Genomic DNA, 16737 nt, shown 5'->3' with positions numbered 1-16737 from the left:
CAAATTCCCAACCTTTTCTTTTTCAGACAGATTTGAAGACTTGTAGAGGCACCCGTATGTCCTTCACTATAGAATTCTCTCTTCATCTCTGCCTCTAAAGCCGATATTGGAGCTTTTCAGGAAGAACCATGGCCTCAGCCCCTGTTACCAAGAGGATGAGGGAGGAAGCCACGTGCTCCATCTGCCAGCAGCTGATGACGGAGCCTGTGATCACCAGCTGTGGGCACTGCTTATGCCGCCGGTGCATAGAGGACAGTATTGAGGAGCAACAATGGACATCATGGTGTTAGAACACACCGGTGCCGAGTCCAAGAACAAATGAGACCCAAGTTCAATGCAAAAGCAAAGGTGGCCTTTATTAGCTAGCTCGAGTTAGGGTCCGAACCCCCGGAGTGGAACCGATACAACGGCCATGCCCAGACAGGGTTGGACCCCGAGCGCTAAAGTTAAGCAGTTTAAATAGGCATGCAGAATGGGCCCCTTAGGGTAATTTGACAGCTTCAGATGTGGATTTTAGGAATCCGACTTTTAGGGTAATCTAATGGTTACAGACGCCAGTTTTAGAATCCAGGATTCCAGGAATTTCAACCTTACGGTCAGTAAAGCTCTTAAATGGCTGTTGTACTTTAAAATGGCTGCTGTTATGCTCTATTCTTACATTCCCCCTTTTCTAAAATGCCATTTTAAAGTCTCGAGTACTTTTTTGGAGCTTACAGAGTTTGCAGCAGTTGGTAATGTTGGTAATGTTGCAGAGTTTGAACCACCTCAAGCCTATCGTGAATAAAAGCAAGCAAGCGATTAAGTATACAAGGGCCAAATGTCAGCATTAGCATTAGCAACACTAGAGGTCCCGCTATGGCTGACAATAGGGTCATTAGCCATGGGGAAGTATTAAACCAAGATTCAAACCATCCCTGTGAGCCTCCTGTTAGTCCAGGTGCCGTCTGAGTGTGAGCTTGTCGCGCAGCGGGTTGACTGTGTCCGCTCGAGCGTGTGAGCTTGACGCGCAGCGGGTTGACTGGATCCGCTCGGGCCATCCATTGACCGGGATCTGTAGCCAGCTGGTCCTGTCCTGTGAGCGGTCTCGCATGAGTGTGATGGATCCAAGCTGCTATTCCATCTACATTTAAGGCAAAAGGGGTAGTAAAGATTACTAGGAATGGGCCCTTCATCTGGCCTCCAGTGTCTTTGGAGAATGCCGTTTGACCCAGACCCAATCCCCAGGCTGGAAGTCATGGAGACTTCGGTCAGGGGAGCTGGGGCCATGCAAAGCTTTGAGCTGGGGTCACAGGGTCTTCCAAACTGTTTGCAGGGCTAAAAGGTGTAGCCCCACAGGCTCTGGCCCCGATGGCCTGCTTGCAACTCTGGGGACAGCCAGCAGTGCTCGTCCAAACATTATTTCAAATGGGGTAAGCCCCAAAGAATAAGGAGTGTTTCTAGCCCAAAAGAGCGCATAGGGGAGGAGCGTCACCCAGTGTCCGCCAGTCTCTAGGCACAATTTAGTCTCCTAAAAGTCCAGTTCATTGTTTCTACCTGTCCTGAGCTCTGGGGATGGTAAGCACAATGTAATTTCCAATTAATCCCCAGGGAATTACTCAGGTGTTGTATGACCTGAGCAGTAAAACCTGGTCCATTATCTGATCCAAGTCCTCTAGGTGTCCCATATCTGGGAACACTTTCTTCTAATAGGACTTTACAGACCGTAAGGGCTCTTTCCTTCCTGGTGGGGAAAGCCTCAACCCATCCAGAAAAGGTGTCTACCAATGCTAATAAGTATCTGTACCCATACTTTCCTGACTTTATTTCTGTAAAGTCTACTTCCCATATCTCTCTGGGGAACTCACTTCGTAGCCGCTTTCCCAACTGTCCAACCACCTTACCGGGTTTCATTTGTTGACAGACCTGGCATTTTTCTACTATTTCCCTGGTTAGCTGGTGAACTCTGGGGAAGTTTAAGTGAGCAGTCTTAATTAAGGTTTTCATCTTTTCTTCCCCTAAATGCGTGGTTTGGTGGAGGCGCTTGAGCAAATCGTGACCTACCGCCTCCAGCAGAAGTAGGGTGTCCTGAGTTTTCCACCAGCTGTCCTCCTGCTGAGCCTCAGCATGTTCTTTCTGGAGCCATTGGTGGTCTTTTTCTGTAAATGTTGGAGCCTTACTTGGAAGAGGTCCCATTCCTGGTTCCAGGAGATTGACCTTAGTCACCTGAATGGTCACTGGTTCCTCAGCGGTCAGTGCCGCTTTCCGGGCTTCCTCGTCCACCCTGTGGTTGCCTCGAGCCTCTATAGTGTCCAGTCTCTGGTGCCCTCTGCAATGTACAATGGCTAAATGGGAGGGTAGCTGGACAGCCTCCAACAGTTCCTGAATGATGGGAGCGTATTTGATGGGTTTCCCCTCCGAGGTGAGGAATCCACGCTCTGCATAGATTGCACCATGTGCATGAGCAGTGGCAAAAGCATATCGACTGTCCATATAGACTGTTAGCCGCTTTCCTCGGGCTAGTTGGAGGGCCTTTGTCAGGGCAATTTGTTCTGCTTTTTGTGCAGAAGTGTCATTAGGTAGTCTCTGAGCCCAGATAATCTTTTCTTTACTGACCACTGCCGCTCCCACCCTCCTGAGTCCGTCATGCACTAGGCTACTGCCATCTGTGAACCATACGTGATCCGCCTCAACCAGGGGGATATCTGCCAGATCACTTCTTACAGAGACAGCCTTGGCTAGGACGTCATGGCATTCATGCTGTGTGTCCTGCAAGGCAGGATCTGGCAGCAAGGTGGCTGGGTTGAGGCTAGTTTCGGTTTTAAAAACCACTCGTGGGGAATTGAGGAGCAGCCCCTGATAATGGGTAAGGCGTGTGTTGCTGATCCACTTACCCGGTGGCTGTCTCAGGACCCCCTCAATCCCATGGGCGGTTACCACTTCAGTTTCTGGCCGAGAGTCAGCTTGTCGGAGTCTTTGACCAGAACAGCCACAGCCGCTATGGCTCGCAGACACAGGGGCCATCCTGCCGCCACAGAGTCCAGTCTCTTGGACAAGTACACAATGGCCTGCTTCCAGGGTTCCAGTGCCTGAGTGAGGACCCCCTTGGCGATTCCCTTGTTTTCAGCCACAAACAAGACAAAGGGTTTGGTGGGGTCCAGTAGGGCTAGTGCCAGAGCCAATAGCAAGGCAGTTTTGAGAGTCTGAAAAGCCTGGTCTTGTTTGGGGCCCCAAGGGAAAGAGTCCGCATTATTTTCCTTGGTCATTTCATACAGTGGCTGTGCCAGTTCAGCGAACCCCAATATGCAGAGTCTGCAGTAGCCCACCGACCCGAGGAATTCTCGTACCTGGTGCCAGTTCGTTGGCCTTGGCATGTTCAGGATGGTCTGGTCATGGCTGGGGTCAACCAGCGCTGTCCCCCCTTAAGGCAGTAGCCCAGGTATGTGACCTCCGTGGAGCATAACTGGGCCTTTTTCGTGCTGGCGCGATAGCCCAGTCAGCCCAACAATTGCAATAGGTCACTGGTGGCCGCTAAACAGGCCTCTCAGTCAGCCGCTGCCAAAAGGAGGTCATCCACATACTGGAGGAGAGAAACATGAGGGTGGGAAGCCCGAAAGGGTTCCACGTCTCTGGCCAGTGCCTCATTGAACAGGGTTGGCGAGTTCTTAAATCCTTGTGGCAACTGAGTCCACGGTAATTGCTCAACCCGGCCCGTATTGTCCTGCCATTCAAAATATCCTGGCTTTGGGGTGCCAGAGGGATGCAGAAAAAGGCATCTTTTAGGTCCAGAATCGAGTACCAAGTGTGTTGTGGAGACAAGGCACTCAGTAAAGTGTACGGGTTGGGCACCGTGGGATGAATGTCCGCCACACGGGCATTAACCTCGCGTAGATCCTGAACCGGGTGGTAGTCAGAGGAATGAGACTTTTGGACCGGCAGTAACGGGGCATTCCAAGCAGAGTGGCATGGGCGGAGGATTTTTAAGTCCTTTAGCCACGCTATGTGTGGGGCTATGCCTTGTCTGGCTGCTAATGGCATAGGGTACTGATGGATGCGGACTGGGTCAGCCCCCGGTTTTAATTCTACAAAACCAGCAGCCTGGTGGGCAGCAAAGCCAGGCCCCCCATTTCGGCCCATGCCTCGGGAAATTGTTGTAACCAATTATTTATCGTACAATTGCCCTCCACCCCGTGGTTTTTTTTTCTTTAATAATAAATTTTATTTTTATATTCCCCATACAATTGCAACCCCCTTATTTTGACCCCAATCTCTCCCCTCCCTTTCCCGACCCCCACCCCCCATAGAGTGTCTCTGGTTCATAGTTTTTTGTTGATTTTGATTTTCACTTTCTTATAGTTATTCATTTTCCTGGTCCCTTATTTAAGTTTTCTAGATTCCTGCTATGAGTGAGACCATCCGGTATTTTTCTTTTTCTTTTTGGCTTATTTCGCTGAGCATGATCCCTTCCAGCGCCATCCATGTTGCTGTAAATTGCATGTGTTTATCTTTTTTGAATGCTGAGTAATATTCCATGGTATATATGTACCACATCTTCTTGATCCAGTCATCTATTTTTGGGCATTTGGGTTGTTTCCAAAGCTTAGCTATTGTAAACAGTGCTGCTATAAACATAGGGGTGGGTGCAGGTGTTCTTTGGAATTGATGTTTCTGTGTCCTTTGGGTAAATATCTAGGAGTGGAATTGCTGGATCCTATGGAAGCTCTATGTTTAGTAGGTCCAGAAATCTCCACACAGCTCTCCATAGTGGTTGGACCAGTTTGCACTCCCACCAACAGTGCAGGAGAGTTCCTTTTTCTCCACACCCTCGCCAACATTTGTTGTTGCTAGTTTTTTTTAATATGTGCCATTCTCACTGGTGTGAGATGGCATCTCATGGTAGTTTTGATTTGCATTTCCCTGATTACAAGTGATGTTGAACATTTTTTCATATGCCTGTTGGCCATTTGCATTTCCTCTTCAGAGAAGTTTCTTTTTAGCTCTTCTGCCCATTTTTTGACAGGATTATTTTCTTTGTTATTGTTGAGTCTCATCAGCTCTTTGCAGATTTTTGTGATCAGTCCTTTATCATTAGTGTTGTGTGCAAAATTGTTTTCCCAGTTGGTGGGGTTTCTCTTTGTTTTGGTTATTGTCTCTTTTGCTGTGCAGAAGCTCTTTAATTTGAATATAGCTGGTATTGGTCAGCTAGCACCATCATAAGGACATGGACAGGTGGTTTTTTTCAGAACCCGGAATGGAGCGGGAGTCCAGCTTGAAAGCTGATTCATACTCCCCGTGGACCAAAAGTAATAGAGGCTCCTACCTTGGTCAGGAGGTCTCGACCCAGCAACAGGGTGGGACAGTCTGGAATTACCATGAAGGAGTGGCTGACCGTTCCTTGGGCCGGATTGACTCGGGGGTCTGTTGTCCATCCATATTCCCGAGTTCCAGTTGCCCCTTGGACCCAGGTGGTGCGATTTTGTTTTTGTCCTTGATCCTGTACAAGAACTGAATACTGGGCTCCCGTGCCCACCAAAAAGTCAACCGGTTTCCCCTCCACTGTTAAGGTTATCCTAGGCTCGGGAAGGGGGGCCGAGCCCTGAACCCCTAGTCACTCTCCTCTGTGTTGACCTGGAGGACCTTGACTGGTTTGCGTAGAGGCTCAGACTCTGGCTTGTCAGGGCAATCCCTGGCCCAGTGGCCGCATTTCTTGCGCAGGGCACACTGGTCTCTGTCCAGCTTGGGCCTTGTTGGTTTTCTCCCTTGGGCTTTGTCGCCTCAGCCCACCACTGCGAGCAGAATGCGGGTTATTTGGCAGTTCTGCCTCTTTTGCTCTGCCACTCGCTGGCTATGGTCTTTTATTTTAATTTTTTCCTCTCTTTCCCTTTGCTCTGCCCTCAGCCTTTCCTGCTTTTCCTCCTCTGTTTCCCTATTATGATATACTTTTTCAGGTACTCTGAGGAGCTCTTGTACTGGTCTCTCCCCAATCTATCGAGTTTTTGAAGCTTTTTCTTTAAGTCTGGATGCCTGGTTACAAAAGCTAACATAACTGTTACCTGGCTGTCAGGAGCCTCAGAGTCAAGGAAACTATACTGCCCGAAAGCATACATAATATGTTCTAGAAGGGCAGCCGGGCTCTCCGTCGGCCTTTGTCTTACATCATGAATCCTAGCCAAATTTGTTGGCTTTCTAGCCGCTGCTCAGAGCACAGCCATCAGAGTCTGGCGGTACACCCAGAGAAGCTCCTTACCTTCAAGAGTATTGTAATCCCAATCTGGTCGATGCAAGGGGAACCCCAGGTCTATGGTAGCTGGATCCTGGGTAGGGCGGCCATCCATACCCGGGACCTGTTTACATGCCTCTCCCCAAGTCCTGTCTCTTTCTTCTGTGGTAAACAGGATTTGCATGAGCTGGAGGCAGTCGTCCCAGGTAGGTTGGTGAGTGAACAAGATAGATTCAAAAAGGTTAATAAGACCTCTAGGATTTTCTGAGAACAGAGGGTTTTGATGTTTCCAATTATACAGGTCGGAGGTAGAAAAAGGCCAATATTGCATGGTTTGTTGGCGATTCTCACCTGCTGGCCCTATGGCCCTTAAAGGGGCTAGAGTAACCGAATCTTCCACCTTCCCCTCCCCCGTGTACATGCACTCAGGCCTGGTGACAAGATTGGGCTGGAAGTGGAGTCAGGTGCTGCCGCAGCCGCAGCATCTGCTCCCTCCCCCTCTACCTCGGCCCCAGAGGCCACTACACTGGTGTATGCTGGCGGTGCCCAAGGGACGGTGGAGAGATCATCGGTCAAAGCCTGGAGGAGGGAAGAGTTAGAGTCTGGAAGAACTGACGCTCTTTGATTGCGGCGGGGAGTTTGGGTGACATAGATGTGAGTCGTCTGACCATTAGAGGAAAGGATGCCACGAGGACAAAAAGGCTGTAACCAGTCAGGCGGAAAAACAGTCAGGTCTTCCCAAAGGAGGATGTAGGGGACCTGTTCAGGATGAGAAGTTGTGACAACCTTTTTTACTTGATGAATGAGAAAAAGGTCCAAGATCCGCTGCGCGGCCACTGTAAACCTGGAAAGGAAGGCCATTCAGAAGAACATAAAGTAATAAGGAGACGTTTGTGAACGTCTAAGGAAAGATTTTGAGCTCGTGCATGGACGTCGGAAAAATGATCCACCATGAGTTGTAGAGTCCCCGACCTGAACATCCGGGTTCTTGCCTGAAGCAGATACTGAATGCTAGCCCGAGTTGAGTTTCAAGTTTCCTATTATGACGATTAAACCCTGCCCCCTGCCTGCTCATTGTGACTCATTTGTATTGGTTGTCTCTCCTTATCAGAGATGACAAGAGACCCTCTCTTCTGTTCCTATATAACACTGTACACATCCTGAATAAATGAGACTAGCAAAGATCCTGGCTTTGTCTCCACTCCTTGCATACCCCTGTCCTACCTAGCCCCTGCTTCCTCCCCCGGGTACTACGTTGATTTGCCCGGCAGGTCTGGACATTGAGTGAGAGGGGAGTCATCTGTCCCTGACCCATGATTACAAACACAAATGCAACAAGAACAACAGACACCAGGAACAAAACAATAATAGCTTTTTCGAACCTTCCCCAAAAGGGGTACCTGCTGCCCAACAAAGGGTATGGATAACCAATCAGAGGGTCTGGGGATGTCTCCTGTGGCCCCTGTTGGAGGCCTTTCAGTGAGTCCACCTAGGCCTTACCCGGCCCAAAACCAGAACAAACGATTACCTGGGTAAAACCCTGCGCAGCAATGCTCACCCGTTGTGGGGTCCCTGTCCCCTGTCTCCATCCCAATGCCCTGTAAAATCAAGAAAGAAGGGGATAAACACCACAAGCAACAATAAACAGAAGACAGACGCAAGACAACACAAGCCGGCTGGATGACTACGTCGGTCCCCTAGCCTCCAGCTTCCACTTCGGAGGAATCTGCAGTAGGCTTCCCCTAGACTCCAGCTTCCACTTCGGAGAAATGGGCTGAAGACTTATAACTGCTCCTGTCGTCAGGACATCTCCCGACTCATTGATCTCCCAAGTCCCTGCGACTAAGATTGACATGAACAAAGTTAGGCCAACTCACGAATTGGGAGGTCGATACCAGACGAACCCCCAAATGTTAGAGTACACCGGTGCCGAGTCCAAGAACGACCGAGACCCAAGTTCAATGCAAAAGCAAAAGTGGCCTTTATTAGCTAGCTCGAGCTAGGGTCCGAACCCCTGGAGTGGGACAGACACAGTGGACGCTCCCAGACAGGGCTGGACCTCGAGCACCAAAATTAAATAGACATACAGAATGGGTCCCTTAGGGTAATCTGACAGCTTCAGATGTGGATTCTAGGAATCGGACTGTTAGGGTAATCTAATGGTTACAGACGCCGGTTCTTAGAATCTAGGATTCCAGGAATTGCAACCTCACTGTCAGTTAAGCTCTTAAAATGGCTGCTGTACTTAAAAATGGCTGTTATGTTCTAGTCTTACAAGGGGTCCTGGTGTCAGAGTCATCTTGTCTTTTTCTATGTGGGCTTCGTCATTTCTGGCCCCTGCATCGACCTTTCAGTTATTAGCTTGACCAGTCACAAAACTGTTGTTGACTTATTCTTGAAAGCACACTCTAACAGCTACCATACCCATTGTCACCTCCAGGGGAATCGGCCCTAAATAAACAGGAAGAGTTTAACAGGAGCCCAATATGGTGCCTCCTGGCTTATCAGGAATTTTCTTACACTTGGAGCATGGCTCACTTCTGCCACCCAACTGCTATCTTTAACTTTAAAGTGAGAGAATTTCCTTCTTTATTCAGCCCTTGCCTTAAAAGACCACATCTCCATATTAAAGACTTGGCCAAGGGATGTTTACAACCTTTTGTTCCCAGGAGTTTTTTCACTTGTTAATGTAAAGGCAATGATGAATTACTGCCTATTGGCAGAGAATTACTAATTTTATAAAAAATGTAATATTTGTATCAGGCAGTGCCATTCGCCATCAAATTGGTTATTCAGTAATTGATCAAACAGCATTTGCAGTTTTACTTTTAAATGTGTATTTTAACAATGGTAGAAACTAGCCATAAACAAATGAGGAGAATCTAGCATGAGTGAGGTAAGGAGATTCCTGACTTTTCAGGAATGTGCCCCATGCCCAGACCTTTGTCAGACAACATGAGTAGCCTGGCTCCCAGCAGAGCCCCTCACTGCTGTTAGGACAGAGGGCATCTATCTGACCAGTCACTGCTTCCTGCTGAAAATGGGTGACGCGGGCGAGCAGTCAGGGCTCCACTGCAGGGCGGCCATCTAAGGGCCCTGGAAGGAAGGATGGTGGAGGCATCTGATCAGGCTCCGTCTGAAGGACCATCTGACGTCTGCTGGCTTTTGTGTGGACAGGAGATGATTCTGACGAGGGTGTTGAGGATGCAAGGCCCAAACAAGAAAATGGTAAAGAAAATAGTGAGAAAACGAGAAAGAGGAGCAACCAGGACAGAAGTTGTTTCTTATAGAGGCCAGGATTGATTGTAGCCAAATAGGCCTTTGCCCCGCCTGTAGGCCATCTATAATACAGATATATTTTAATAAATTTAGGGTTTTTTGATCTCACTAGAAGTGTGAAAGTATCCTGGCTCAGGGTAGTCATCAGGAGGCCAGTCCAAGGATAATGGAGCAAGGCAGAGTAAGTGGACCCTGATTCACCAAGAAGGTGATTTGTTTTTGTCTGTTACTGTAAGGGTCACCTTACAGCTTTTCTCACCTCTGGGCTTCTTTAAAAAACATCTTCTGGGCCTCCCAGGTGGCTCAAGGGTTTAAGCACAGCACTATGAAGCAATCCACAGCCTCTGCAACATGAGTGTGAGCCCCTGACAGCCAGGGAACTGCCCACATGGCGCAGGAGACCTGTCCTGTCTCGCCTGCTGCTTCCCTCACAGTGTATTTCAGTCACTCTGCCTGTTCTGGTCCCCACTCTGTGTCTGGTGAATCCTCTCATCCCTGGCACCTCTGGTCTGACCCAGTTCTACTATGCAAAAATAAATAAATAAATTCTTGGAGGAAAAAAAAAAATCCTCATAGGGGTGTGTGTGTGTGTGTGTGTGTGTGACTTGTAAACATGGAATGCAGTTATAAAACTGCCTAAAAGTCCTTTTCTACTTATTCTAGTAGGTGGGTCAGTCCTGGTACATTTTGATTAATTCCTCCCTCACTTGATTATGAATCACTCTTGTCCACAGGCAGGGTCTTCCGTTTTCAGACTGCTCCTTCCTGCAGACCTTGTATTTCAGGCACCTTCTCCATTGCTCTCTTCTTCCAGCCCAGAACTCTCAGAGGACGGTGGGAATGTGTGGGGTTGGTTGTTTTTACATGGTTCTACCACTCCTGAGACCCAGTTTTAGTGAGATGGACACGCTGGGTCTGATGAAGGTACTAGATGGAAATAAAAACAGATTTTTCTACCTTCCAATGCAGAGCCTGATTTATGTCTGATTTGACTTTCTTTAAAACTGGACAAGTGACACCATCCATCTAGGCCTCAGTTTCCTCCATGTGATACTGGGGCTCTACTCCCAGGTTGCTGTGAGAAGTGCTCAGTCATAAAGCCTGAGGCATAGAGCACAAAAACAGGGTTTTGGGGGTGTTATTGCATATAAAGATGCAAAGCACTTTCACATGTGACCTGCTACTGAAGGATCCTGGGCACCATAATTTCATCTCTGTGGATTCCCTGGGGAATTTTCTCCCTTCTTTGGGATCCATTTCTCCAGAAAAGAGGGAACTTCAGTTAGAAAAGACAGAGGAAAGAATTCCTTCCTGGCTTGGACTTAGCCCAGATTAGAGGTCCTTGACCCTTGCTGTGTATCCGGTCACCTGGGAAGCTGCCTGATAACACAGTGACCCTCAGCCTGGGCCACACATATTCAAAAAGCCATGAAGAGGCCCCAGGCAGAGGACTGCCATGTAGTGGAGCTTCCACGGGGACACGGAGGGTCTCTCTTCCCAGAAGTGGTGCCCATGGTCACTTCTTTCTCCTTACTCAGGTCCATGTGAGGCTCCCAGGGAGTGGGGTGAATGATTTGACTGCAAGTCCCCTCACAGAGCTCCACCCCTGTGCACATGTTGTGGGTGCTGCAGATATGCAAGGTAACACCCAGGCTAGGGCCTCTACCTTGTGCCCCCTGAGGTGGGGACATTCCTGAGCCACAGGTGAGCAGGATGGAGGCAGGGCAGCGCCTGGGGCTGTCTTTGACCTCAGTGCCCACTTCCATCTACAGGGAACTGTGACAGAGGATGAAATCCAGCCTCTGCACAGCCCATGAGCTGACAAGGGTGTTGCCTGTGAGGATGCAGGAATTTCAGTGACAGCCTGTCCCTGGCATTGGCAGAGACATCGTCCTGGAAACTAAAGAGATGAAAGGCCGTGGGGCAAGCTGATCTCTGATGAAGATGCTTGTCATGACTGGCCCTTGTCTGAGAACAACCCACCATGCTCTTGGGTGATTCTCTCACCGGATGGTCAGTTATTGAGGAGACGCCCGCAGATGAGAGACAAGAGCACAGAGGCAGGGGCTGCTTCAACAGGGGGGGCTGCGCTTTCCTGTCCCCACAACACGCAGAGGGAGGAGAACAAGCAAGGGGCCCGCCAGCATCTATGGGAAAGGAAAGCTCCAGGGAGCGCCTACGGGGGGTTCTTTCCTCCCCACCTCTGCCCCCCCATCCTCTCCTCCCATTTGCCCCCTCCCAAGCTTATCCCCCCTCACAGGAAGCCCTGCCTCAGTGCTGACCCTGCCCCCGCCCCGCTGGCCCCGCCCACCTCCCCCACCCCGCAACCCCTGGAGGCGGGTCTGGAAAAGGGAGAAACAGAGTCTGACTGGGGGAGTGAAGAGAAGGGAATGGGGGTGTCCTTGTGGGGTGGGGGCGGGTCTGCCCAGGGAGCAGAGGAGGGGGAGACAGAATCGGGGGTCCTGGGGGCCAGGCTGATGCTGAGCCAGAGAACCCTCCCCTCCCCCTGCAGCTTCCTCTGCAGTGACTGTGAGTGATGCTGATGGAAAAATTTAAAAAGTAGAATAATGAAAATTGCATGTTCAACCATTAATTTAAAAAAGAAAGTTAACATTTCCCTGTTTCCTTAGATGGTTTGAGAACGAGAGAGAAGAAGGTGAACTTAGGACGCCCCCTCACCCTTCAGCACAGCTCTGCTCTGGGAGGGGCCTGATCTGGATCTGGAGGGTCACTGGTGTGATACAGATGAGTCTGGAGGACGCGGGGAGGAGCTGGCAGCACCAGGAACTGGAGACAAGGTCCCACCCCAATCCAGGCTCTCTGGACCCCAAGTCTGGTCCTTCCCCCACCCTACGGGGGCATGAACTACAAGTCCCAGCGCTGTGAACTATAAATGTCAGCCCGTAGTGAATTACAAGTCACTGTTTTCGGGGGAAAGGATGTCCTGACAAAGATAAACAGCTGGGACTACATCAAATTAAAGAGATTCTGCACAGGAAAAGAGACAATAACAAAAACAAAGAGAAACCCCACCAACTGGGAGAACATTTTTGCACACAACACTAATGATAAACGACTGATCACAAAAACCTGCAAAGAGCTGATGAGACTCAACAATAACAAAGAAAATAATCGAGTCAAAAAATGGGCAGAAGAGCTAGGAAGAAGCTTCTCTGGGGAGGAAATGCAAATGGCCAACAGGCATATGAAAAAATGTTCGGTGTCACTTGTAATCAGGGAAATGCGAATCAGGACTACAATGGGATGCCATCTTACAACAGTGAGAATGGCACATATTAAAAAAACTAGCGACAATGAATGTTGGTGAGGATGTGGAGAAAACGGAACTCTCCTGCACTGTTGGTGGGAGTGCACACTGGTCCAGCCACTATGGAAAGCTGTGTGGCGATTCCTCGACATACTAAAGATAGAGCTTCCATATGATCCAGCAATTCCACTCCTAGGTATTATCCAAAGTACACAGAAACATCAATTCCAAAGAGCACCTGCACCCCTATGTTTATAACAGCACTGTTTACAATAGCTAAGCTTTGGAGACAGCCCAAATGCCCAAGGATGGATGACTGGGTCCAGAGGATGTGGTACATATACACCATGGAATATTGCTCAGCATTCAAAAAGGATAAATGCATGCAGTTTGCGGCAGCATGGATGGGGCTGGAGGGGATCATGCTCAGTGAGATAAGCCAGAAAGAAAGAGAGAAGTACCGGATGGTGTTACTCATAGCAGGAATCTAGAAAACTTAGATAAGGGACCAGGAAAAAGAATAACTATAAGAAAGAAAATATCAAAATCAAAGGACAACTATGAACCAGAGACACTCCGGGGGCAGGGGGTGGGGAAAGGAGGGATTGGGTTCAAAATAAGGGGGTTGCAATTGTGTGGGGAATATAAAAATAAAAATAAAAAATATATACCAAGAAATATACATATAGTATATATAGTAGAAAGATCTAAATTTTTAGTCAGAACATCTATGTTTAACTCTCCCTCCTGCATGCATTTTTCATAACAAAATCTTTGTTCCAATGTTGTCAACCATCAAATTTTAATGGAATAAACACTGAATTTCCTCTTGAAAAAAAATAAATAAAATCTCAATGGACTCACAGTTTAAAACCTTAATTTTTGCTGGTGAAAACAGATGAATTGACCCAATAGTATTGGTTCATGCATTATAAATATTTATAATCTTACCCAGTTTCCCTTAGTACTTCCTAAAAGTTACAAAAATTTCTCTTGCTAAAGATATTACTTTAGTAATAACTTAATAATAATATTAACATATATCAAGTGTTTCCTTACGAGGGGCATGTGCTAAACACTTTAATGCATCATTTCATTTATTCTTCAGAACAATTCCACGCCATAGAATTAACTTATTTTGCACATGAAATTTTGTAGGTTCTCTGATGTTAGGTAACTTGAACATAAGGTTCATAAATTGTGGAACTGGGATATAAATAATAATTGCTAAATTTATATGTCAAATAATGAAGCATGCAAATGTTTACATTAACTTAAAATGGGAGAGAGGCATTGCAGAGAATAAGTAGTAAAGCCAGAGTTTGAACTTTATCAGTTTGAATCCAACTCTGAGTATTAACTACTAAGTATTCAGTGATAAAAATGTGCCTGTTCGGGCCTCCCTGGTGGTGCAAGGGGTTAAGACACAACATATGAAGCTGTCCACAGTCACTGCAGCATGAGTTGGATCCCCAGCCAGGGAGCAATCCACATGGCGCACCAGACCTCTCCTGGTTCGCCTGCTGTTCCCCTCAGCAGTATATTTCAATTAATCCACCGGTTCTGTTCCCTACTCTGTCTCTGGTGATTGATCTCACTCCTTACCTATGGCCTGTACCCCAGTTCTTGTATGTATAAATAAATAAATCTTTAAAAAAAAAGAAAAGAAAGGATGTCCTGAGCTAATTCCATACAGGCTTTGTGGACTCCACCCCCACAACACTGGGAACTACAAATCCCATGATCACCGAAGGGACGGTTGTGAGGAGGAGTTAAGCAACTAGGCTCTAGGTTTGAGTATTTCACTGGCCATGTGGCCGGGGATCGCTCTCTTGGCCACGCGCATGCTGGGTTCTTCGCCAGCTCAGGGGTCTTTGGGATTCCAGGTCAGCGAAACGGGTAGGATGCATTTAGGAACTTAACTCCCTCTTCTTCTCCCTGAGTTATTCATTCCCCCATTTCACTTTGAAAGGATCAGCACAGTAAAGAAAAGGAGAGCCAGGCTAAGTTTCTCACAGGCGGGAAACTTTATTGCGCCCCGTGCCAAGGTTCACGGACCCAAGGTGGGTGTCAGTGAAGTCGAGCCTGTTGCCAGGGGGAGGCAGGCTTTTACAGGGTGAAGAGAGGTCAGGTGGGAAACTGGGTTTGTAGTGCGGGAACAAGTTTACTGTCTGATTTTTTTCTAGGTGGTTTTTTTCATTCCTGTCCCCTGCATCGACTTTCAACCAGCCTTTTGTTGATAGGAAAAGGAGCGACGGCTCTTTCTTTGGCTACTTTCTGCTGGAAGGGGGGCATGATCATGGAGGAGGGCTCAGGCCTGGTTCTGACAGTCTTCTGCAGGGAAGTGAGAATATGGGTGGAGAAGGAGTTGGTTAAACGTGGTACGAGACATTTCCCGAATGCGAGCCTGTATGAATTTTAGGAGGCAAGGAGCGAAAAGGAAAAATAAGATTATTAGTATTGGCCCAAGAGCGGGAGGAGCCATGACACTATAGGATTTTGAAACCATATTAGTGGAGAGTTGGAGCCCCCGCTTTTCCTACTAACAACATTCTTTCCTAAGGAGCAGGCAGGTGCCCCCCTTATCAGCCGTTAACAAGTCCAGAGCCTGCCGGTTTAGGAGAGTGACCTGTGCCAGGGAGATGAACTCTCTTTGTAATGATGCTAAAGACACAGAGGTTTTTTCTAAGGAGGCATCTATTCATTCATAACAATCCTGGGCAGAAATAAGGCTGTGTCCAGCTCCCCACCTGCCACACCTGCGGCTGCCAACGATGACCCCAGGCTGATTCCAACCATGATTGGAAGAAAGGCTGCCCGCTTGGTCTGGTGTGGTGAGAGTAGCCACACTAGCTCAGGCCATCTGTACAGAGTTACCTGTGGGCCCCCAGGACTTGGATACATGGGCCTGGAGTGAAAGAATGAATGCACCGAGAGAGAGAGCCATTGCACCAGAAAAGGTTCCCCTTGTTTGGAGCGCAGAAGTCACCGAAATGTTAGAAGTGCAGGAGTGAAAGCTGACAAGGGCATCAGTTTGCTAGCAGGGGTAGCTGTGATTGGAGTCCCATAGGGGGACTGGGAATTGGGGAGTCTGGCAAGCAGCGTCTGTTATCTTGGTCCTAGTGGTATTAAGATTAATTGGAACAGCTGCCAGTAGAGGCCTCTGAAGGGAAGCACAGAGGAAACAAGAGGAGGTGTGAGTCCTGAAAGAGTCATTTAGGAAGGTTATAGTGTTTTGGATTATATGAATCCAGGTTGAGGGTGTCTCAGTCTTTTCTGATGATGTCAGCTGGTTTTTCAGGACTTGTTCTGAGTGAAGGATATCTTGGCAGACCTGGACGGGAGCATTTTATGTTGGGACATAGGCCCTGTCTATGTTGAGGGTCGCACACGGGTAGGAACTGTGTCCTGAAGCATATAGTTTAGCTCCCACTCCGGCTACCCATCTGGTGTCCCAGGGGTCCTTTTTGTAGTAATCCCAGCTTTGATCATAGGTAAAGCAGAGGAAAGGTTGGCACATGGTGCTTACCAAGCCAAGTTTAAGAGTTATTGAGATTTCTGCAGAACAGCCAGCTAGGGGGCTGTCCACTGTGCCCAGGTGGGTGATCTCGGTAGACCCTGAGACATAGGTCTCCCTAACTTTGAATTTCCATGCAGAGGACACTGGGCTAGGGGAGATTTTGATAAGAAATGTGCATCCTAGTAGGACCCAGGTTATGACATACATACTGTTTGTCTTCGGGGGCACCTTTGACCCATGATAATTAGTGCCGGGGGGGTCTCCCAGAAGTTTTACTGCTGTAGGTGTGGTGAGAATGACTGTGTGCGGTCCATTCCACTTAGGCTGCAGTGGCGAGCAGGACTTGGGTCTCCTGGATGCATTGGTAGGGAAGGTCGGTTGAGAAGGTCAAGATCCAAGGCAGGATGGGGTAAGTATTAGTCTGCGTGTTCCCAGAGCAGTTCCCTGAGTAGGGAGAGGTCAATCCTGTCCAGG

Source organism: Talpa europaea, assembly GCF_964194135.1.
Source record: "Talpa europaea genome assembly, chromosome: 2".
In the NCBI taxonomy this organism is placed as follows: domain Eukaryota; kingdom Metazoa; phylum Chordata; class Mammalia; order Eulipotyphla; family Talpidae; genus Talpa; species Talpa europaea.
This window is presented reverse-complemented; position numbering follows the sequence as displayed.